Raw genomic sequence first — 8,676 nt, 5'->3', positions numbered from 1 at the left:
CCTAAAGTTGCCTGCTAATCGCGATTGCATTGTTGCCTCTTTATTCCGATCGCGATTGGCTGTCTCGCGCTTGACTCGCTTCGTTCGTGTGTGAAGTTTGACAGTTTATAGTTGACAGTTTTTGACAGTTTGACTGTTTAACGAGAGACGGAAAGACACAAAAAGAAGCAAGAAAAATACCGGGAAAAAATTACTTAGACTGGAAGATTATAAAATAGCAGAGAGTATTTGTTTTGAATTGCAGATACGTTTAACTGATGCTTAACAAAGTAAGTTGAAATTTAATACAATATATTATGACATATTTAATTTAATATAATAATATTATGATATAACCATTTTTGTATCACCATCGCTGTTAGAAGGGTAAGGAAGAGACGTTGGACGCCACGACAGAAACACGTATTTATCAAGTAATTCTTAATTATCTTAATTATTTTTTTTGCCAATACATTAAATATAATTATAATTTTTTTTATTTGTATTGATTAAAAAATTGATATATTGTTATGTAAATGTATGTATATTAATTAAGTTCTTATTATAATAAGTTTAAATATATAGTTGACAATTACAGGCATTACTGCTAAAAATATTGTATGGCGAATTAAATAACCTCGCAGTTGAGAATATAAAATTAAGAAAAAAAAATTGTGTGGTACGAAAAAAAGAGAGAAAGAGAGAAAGAAACGGGAAACAAGATAAGGATCAGGATTAAAATAAGATAAGAAAAAAGAAGGTATAAATATTATGTTATTGATATTGATAAGTATACAAGAATATAATTAATGCTACTCGAACATGTTAAGTTTTTGTTTCAATATTTATAATTGGTAAACATTTTCATTTCTTAAATAATTTTCGAATAAATTTTTATTCTTTGGAGGATTTTTCGAAGTTTTTTAAATATATTTGATTAATTTTATTGATCTTGTACTGATTTTTGAATGTGTATGTACTTGACGTTTCTTTTTTACTTTTATAAGGTAAAAATATATTTTGGTTATATTTTGGTAGAATTTATCTTCTTTTTGTAAAAATCAAGTGATAGTTTGTTTCTTACATAATTTTATTTAAATTGATTTATTTATTATACATTATTCATTTTTTAATTATAAACATATGTAGATGTACGTAACATTATTAATATTTATATTGAATATACATGACTATACGGCAATCATATTTGTTAATGCACATATGTATAAATTTTAATAACAATATTAGTAAAACACAATATAAACACAACAAATAACATTAATATAATTAAAATTATATATGTGTATGCATATATACAGGGTGACAGCTAACCGGCAGCCAATCTGTAATAGATAGATGTATGTATATATATATATAGATATACTAATAGATAGATGTATACAAATATACTAATAGATATATTAATATACAAATAAACGTAAATATATATATATATATTTATGTTTATTTCTATATTAGTATATCTATACATCTATCTATTAGTATATCTATATATATATCTATCTATTACAGATTGGCTGCCAGTTAGCTGTCACCCTGTATATATGTATATACATATATAATTTTATTTATATTAATGTTATTTGTTGTGTTTATATTGTGTTTTTACTAATATTGTTATTAGAATTTGTACATATGTGCATTAACAAATATGATTGCCGTATACATGTATATTCAATATAAATATTAATAATGTTATGTACATCTACATATGTTTATAATTAAAAAATGAATAATGTATAATAAATAAATCAATTTAAATAAAATTATGTAAGGAACACTATCACTTGATTTTTACAAAAAGAAGATAAATTCTATCAAAACCTTATAAAAGTAAAAAAAAAACGTTAAGTACATATACATTCACAAATCAGTCGAAAGATCAATAAAATCAATCAAATATATTTAAATACGTCATATATAATTATATCTAAATTATTTCTTCATAAGATAATATTAATGTGAGTTTTTAATTGCAATCAATCCAATTAAATCGGTACATTCAATTTTGAGATATCAAGATTTCTTTCTCGTAAAAGTTCAATAACATTATTTTCTTCAGATCAGATTTATATGTAATATACACACATGTAAATCCAGTTTGCCATTCAAGAGGCTTTACAATGTGCCTACATACAATTTCATTTTACTAAAACAAAATTATTATGTATAATGTAAATAATGAATTTACGAGAAAGAAATCTTGATATCTCAAAATTGAGTGTACCGATTTAATTGGATTGGTTGCAATTGAAAACTCACATTAATATTATTTCAGGAAAACATAATTTAGATATAATTATATATGACGTTATATATAATTATATGTAATTATATATGATTTATATATACCAGCATATATAATTATATATAAATTATTTATGGGCACTGTATATAATTTATATATAATTTATATATATTTTTATATATGGACTCCATTGTTCTTGCCGGCTTATATCTGAAGAAATGCAAATGCTTTATATGATTATATATAATAATATCAGGTCATATCTGATTGTACCTATTGAAGTTGAGTAATCATATATAGATATATATATAATCCTATAAAGTCATATATAGTTTCATATATGAAAGAATAAGAACAACTGAGTCTATATATGAATCTTTCCGAGAAAAAATAATTATATATAATTATATCTAAATTATTTTTTCATGAGATAATATTAATGTGAGTTTTCAATTGCAACCAATCCAAATAAATTGGTACACTCAATTTTGAGATATCAAGATTTCTTTCTCGTAAAAGTTCAATAACATTATTTTCTTCAGATCTTCAAATGACATTATATACAATCATATAAAAAAATGGCATTATACAATCGTATACGATTGTATGTAACCATATATAAACATATATAACCACATAGCCATATATAATTATATACAACCACATATAATTATATATAATTAACATTATATACAATCAGATTGTATGTAACCATATACAGATATATAAATATTTATATATAAATAACCATATATAGATATTTCTAATGAGTAAATCATAAAAATAGTGGCAGTCCTCTTCCACATCAGACAGGAACAAGAAGCTAATTTTTGCTTGCCTTAACCACGCTACGAGTGATCTTTATGTAGCCGATCGACTGCACTTTGCTCCTGAGAGAGTACGCCGCCTATCGACGGCGCCGCGCTCTAACTAGCGGGCAAGTCTGCATATCTAATTGTATATGGCGCCATATATAATGCTATATATAATTATATATAGGATGCTCACATAGCATTATATCTGGCGTCACATACAATTATATAAAATTAGATATGGTGCTATATCTGATTATATATGGACCCAGATTAGCCACATTAATATATATGGCTATATATGACTATATAGTTGTATATAATGCTATATATAATTATATACAAAATGCACTACTAACACAGCATTATATATGGCGCCACATACAATTATATACAATTAGATATGGTATTCAGTTAAACGTACCTGCAATTAAAAATATACATTTTACATAACGATATATTATTTTTTTAACTAATACAAAAAAAAAGAATTATAATTATATTTAATGTATTGGCAAAAAAGATAATTAAGATAATTAAAAATTACTTGATAAATATGTGTTACTGTCGTGGGGTTCAACGTCTCTTCTCTATCCTTCTAACAGCGATGGAGTAACAATATAGTACTGGCACCCGTAATAGTGCTAGAGTTCCTGATAGATTTCAGCAATAGTTCTGTACATTAAATATATTTAAACAGTTTTTTAATTTGGCTGTTGGCATTGCACTACAAGAGTAAGGTACCACTTTTTGGCGAGTTTCAACTAACTTTATGGCATTTTCTAACAGTTCCGCAATAGTTTCAAAGCTTTTTATATGTTTCGTCGACAGTTCCGGTCTTTAAGCATTTTTAAACAATTTTTTTATTAGACGGCTGGCACCGCACTACAAGAGTAAACTACCATTTTATAGCGAGTTCCAGACGAGTACATAGCATTTTTCAATAATTCTGTAATAGTTCCGAAGCTATTTGCAAGTTTCGTCGACATATCAGGTTTTTAAGCATTTTTAAGCAATTTTTTTATTAGACAGCTGGCACCGCACTACAAGAGTAAATTACCATTTTATAGCGAGTTCCATACGAATACATAAAATATTTAAAAAAATAAAATTTAAAAAAATGAGGTGCTAACTTCCAGTGGCACCTCATTAATGAAAATTGAACATTTTAACAGCAGTTCTACTTGCACCCGTAATAGTTCTAAAGTTCCTGATAGATTTTAGCAATAGTTCTGTACATTAAATATATTTAAACAGTTTTTTAATTTGGCTGTTGGCATTGCACCACAAGAGTAAAGTACCACTGTTTGGCGAGTTTCAGTCAACTTTATGACATTTTCTAAAAGTTCTGCAATAATGTCAAAGCTTTTGTAGATTTCGTCGACAGTTCCGGTCTTTAAGCATTTTTAAGCAATTTTTTTATTAGACGGCTGGCACCGCACTACAAGAGTAAACTACCATTTTATAGCGAGTGCCAGACGAGTACATAGCATATTTTAATAGTTCTGCAATAGTTTCAAAGCTTTTTGCAGGTTTTGTCGACACTTCCGGTCTTTAAGTATTTTTAAACAATTTTTTAGTAGACCGCTGGCACCGCACTACAAGAGTAAACTACCATTTTATAGCGAATTTCAGAAGAGTACATAGCATGTTTTAATAGTTCTGCAATAGGTCCAAAGCTTTTTGCAGATTTCGTCGACAGTTCCGGTTTTTAAGCATTTTTAAACAATTTTTTTATTAGACGGCTAACACCGCACTACAAGAGTAAATTACCATTTTATAGCGAGATCCAGACGAATACATAACATATTTTAATAGTTCTGCAATAGTGACAAAGCTTTCTGTAGGTTTCGTCGACAGTTCCGGTCTTTGAGCATTTTTAAGAATTTTTTAATTAGACGGCTGGCACCGCACTACAAGAATAAATTACAATTTTATAGCGAGTTCCAGACAAGTACATATTTTAATAGTTCTGCAATAGTGACAAAGTTTTTTGTAGGTTTTGTCGACAGTTTCGGTCTTTAAGCATTTTTAAAGAATTTTTTTATTAGACGGCTGGCACCGCACTACAAGAGTAAACTACAATTTTATAGCGAGTTCCAGACGAGTACATAGCATATTTTAATAGTTCTGCAATAGTTCCAAAGCTTTTTGCAGGTTTCGTCGACAGTTCCGGTCTTTAAGTATTTAAAAAAAATTTTTTTATTAGACGGCTGGCACCGCACTACAAAAGTAAACTACAATTTTATAGCGAGTTTCAGACGAGTACATAGCATTTCTCAATAGTTCTGCAATAGTTCCAAAGCTTTTGGCAGGTTTCGTCGACAGTTCCGGTCTTTAAGTATTTTTAAACAATTTTTTAGTAGACCGCTGGCACCGCACTACAAGAGTAAACTACCATTTTATAGCGAGTTCCAGACGAGTACATAGCATATTTTAATAGTTCTGCAATAGTTCCAAAGCTTTTTGCAGGTTTCGTCGACAGTTCCGGTCTTTAAGTATTAAAAAAAAATTTTTTTATTAGACGGCTGGCACCGCACTACAAAAGTAAACTACAATTTTATAGCGAGTTCCAGACGAGTACATAACATTTTTCAATAGTTCTGCAATAGTGACAAAGCTTTTTGTAGGTTTCGTCGACATTTTCGATCTTTAAGTATTTTTAAACAATTTTTTTTATTAGACTGCTGGCACTCCACTACAAGAGTAAACTACCATTTTATAGCAAGTTCCAGACGAGTACATAGCATTTTTTAATAGTTTTGCAATAGTTCCAAATCTTTATGCAGGTTTTGTCGACAGTTCCGGTTTTTAGCATTTTTAGGCGATTTGTTTATTAGACGGCTGGCACCGCACTACAAGAGTAAACTACAATTTTATAGCGAGTTCCAGACAACCACACAGCATTCTCCAATATATTTCTGCAATAGTTTCAAAGCTTTTTGTAGGTTTTATCGACAGTTCGTTTGACAAACAATGGTATTTATAAGTAACCTCTTTCTAAACCTCTAAGGATAAGTATTTATACATGTCATGAATTACTGGTTAACAATAGAGCGACATTGTAAGTTAATTTAAAAATAAAATATTATATTAAAATTAAATATATTTGACAAATAATATTGTAATTATGTTGGTAATTTAACTTAAACAAATCATATGACTTTTTAATTTAATATAAAAAAGTTTCTCAAAATTAACTTTTACTTTAACTAGAAACAAATTAATCTTAACGTAAATTTAATAGAATTAGTATTTATTTACGTAACTTTTAACATAATAGAATTCATTTCATAATCAATTAAATTTCATTAACTTAGTTAAAAATTAGATTAACTAACCCAACTCTAAAATTTAAAAAATGTCAATTACATTACTAACACATACCTATCAGATACCATAAAATTGGCTGAAGTTTAAATACCATAGCGTAGTATTCATATCTGATAGTGCGAGACAGGATCAAATAAAAAATTGTTTAAAAATGTTTAAAGACCGGAACTGTCGACAAAATCTACAAAAAGCTTTAGAACTATTGCAGAACTATTGAAAAATGCTATGTACTTGTCTGGAATTTGCTATAAAATAGTAGTTTACTCTTGTAGTGCGGTGCCAGCCGTCTAATAAAAAAATTGTTTAAACATGCTTAAAGACCGGAATTGTCGACGAAACCTGCAAAAAGCTTTGGAACTATTGCTGAACTATTGAAAAATGCTATGTAATCGTCTGGAACTCGCTATAAAATGGTAGTTTACTTTTTTAGTGCGGTGCCAGCCGTATAATTAAAAAATTGTTTAAATATATTTAATGTAGAATACAGAACTATTGTTAAAATCTATCAAAAACTCTAGAACTATTACGGGTGCAAGTATAACTGCTGTTAAAACGTTCAATTTTTATTAATGAGGTGCCAGGGGAAAATAGCACCTCATATTTTCAAATATCAATTTTTTTTAAATAAATCAACGGAACTATTTCTGAAACTTATCAGGAATTCTATGAAAAAACTTTATGTATATACATAACTTAGTTAGAAAAATAACCCATCAAATTGATATCAAATTAAGGGAGAATTGATATAAATTGCATTGATCAAATCAAATTGATGTCGATTTGATGGTTATTTCTCACTGGAAGGGTTAGAAAGATAAACAGAGACGAACAAAAACAAGGAAGATATGAAAAAATAATATGGGCAAAATATAATAGAGTGTACAAAGAAATAAAAATAGATGAGAAGCTTTTGTATATTTTAGTGGGGTAAAATAAGAGTAGGGAGTTAGTCTATGATAGCGAGATTTAAGTGCGGAAACGAGGCATTAGGGAATAGATATTGGAAAAAGGAAAAAGTGTAGGCTATACAATTTAAAAGTAGAGACTTTAGAACCAATATTAGAAGAATTTACAGAATTGCGAAGACAAAATTTCTCTGTTAGGAAAATGTTATCAGAGGTAGATATAGGTACAAAATGGATGAAAAATGTATTAAAGACGAGAAATGACAAAGAAAAGCGTAAATAGTCATTAAGAGTCCTATGTTATTATGTAATTAAGCTATGTAACCTTTTTTCAAAGGCCGAAATGTTTAAGAAATAAACGAGTTGTATATATGTTATATGCAATAGTAATTTTATGCAGGGTGTAATAACAAATAAAAAAATAACAGTTGGCGCGCGCGAAGCGCGTGCATGTTCTAGTATCTTAAAAAGGAGATGTTAAATCGATACTCGAAAGTCTCGAAGTGTATTGTTGCCTCTTTTCTGCGATGCCGATTGTTTCTCTCGCTGCGCTTACTTTGTGTTCCAAAAGTAGCTGTCATTGCGATTGAATTTTGACAGCTGTCAAATTTGTATAGATATTATCTATACAAATATCGTTGTAATTTATTTTTAAAAAATAAAAAGTAAATAGTTAAGTAGCACACGTAAAGCGTGCCTTTGTGTTGTCTGTGGTGTCAGTTTGCGTACTTTGCGTATCTGACAGAGCATTTTAATTAAAATTATTTAAAAGAGAAGGAAAGGAAAAAGATTAGAGAAAGAGAGAGGAAGAGGGGAATGAAATAAGAAGTTAAAATATCAGATAAAAAAGAAACAACTATTTGTTGTGTAAGAAAAGAAATTTAAAGATTGTTTGAAAGAAATAGATAAATAGATAGATAGAGAAAGAAAAATATTACGCACGACATAAAAACATAACATAATTTATAAGTTAATTAAAAATGTTTTACTTTAAAATAATACATAAAATAATACATACAATATCTTAAAAATTTTTAAATCTTTTAGAAAGAAAAAGGTAGGAAAGGAAAGAGATATCTCTATAGGTGGGTAAACAGATCAAGAGATAGAAAAACAGAGAGAGAGAGAGAGAGAGAGAGAGAGAGAGAGAGAGAGAGAGAGAGATTACGCGAGATAAGAAATTGGAAGGAGAAACAGCGATTTTTTTCGAAAGAAGGAATGGAAAGAGAGAGAAAGAGTGTTTAAAAGAGAAGATATGAGAAATATTAGGTAATAATAAAATAGGAAATAATATTGCACAGTAATGTCTGTATATGTATGTTTATATACATATTTTTTTAAATATATCTTTAAAATGTTTTAATTACAAAATTTTAAG

The 8,676-nt window shown here is 28.3% G+C and overlaps 1 long non-coding RNA gene across 1 annotated transcript; it reads left to right on the top strand.

Annotated features, from left to right (window-relative positions):
* The first annotated feature begins 231 nt into the window (after positions 1-231).
* LOC118648343 lies at positions 232-8,567 on the top strand. The gene is made up of 2 exons (XR_004965249.1): positions 232-269; positions 8,346-8,567. It is a non-coding gene; the product is annotated as an uncharacterized LOC118648343 (long non-coding RNA).
* The last annotated feature ends 109 nt before the right edge of the window (positions 8,568-8,676 follow it).

The sequence above is a fragment of the Monomorium pharaonis genome, unplaced genomic scaffold (assembly GCF_013373865.1).
Source record: "Monomorium pharaonis isolate MP-MQ-018 unplaced genomic scaffold, ASM1337386v2 scaffold_388, whole genome shotgun sequence".
Classification (NCBI taxonomy): Eukaryota; Metazoa; Arthropoda; class Insecta; order Hymenoptera; family Formicidae; genus Monomorium; species Monomorium pharaonis.
Note: the sequence above shows the minus strand (reverse complement) of the source record. Positions and strands in the feature narration are given on the sequence as shown.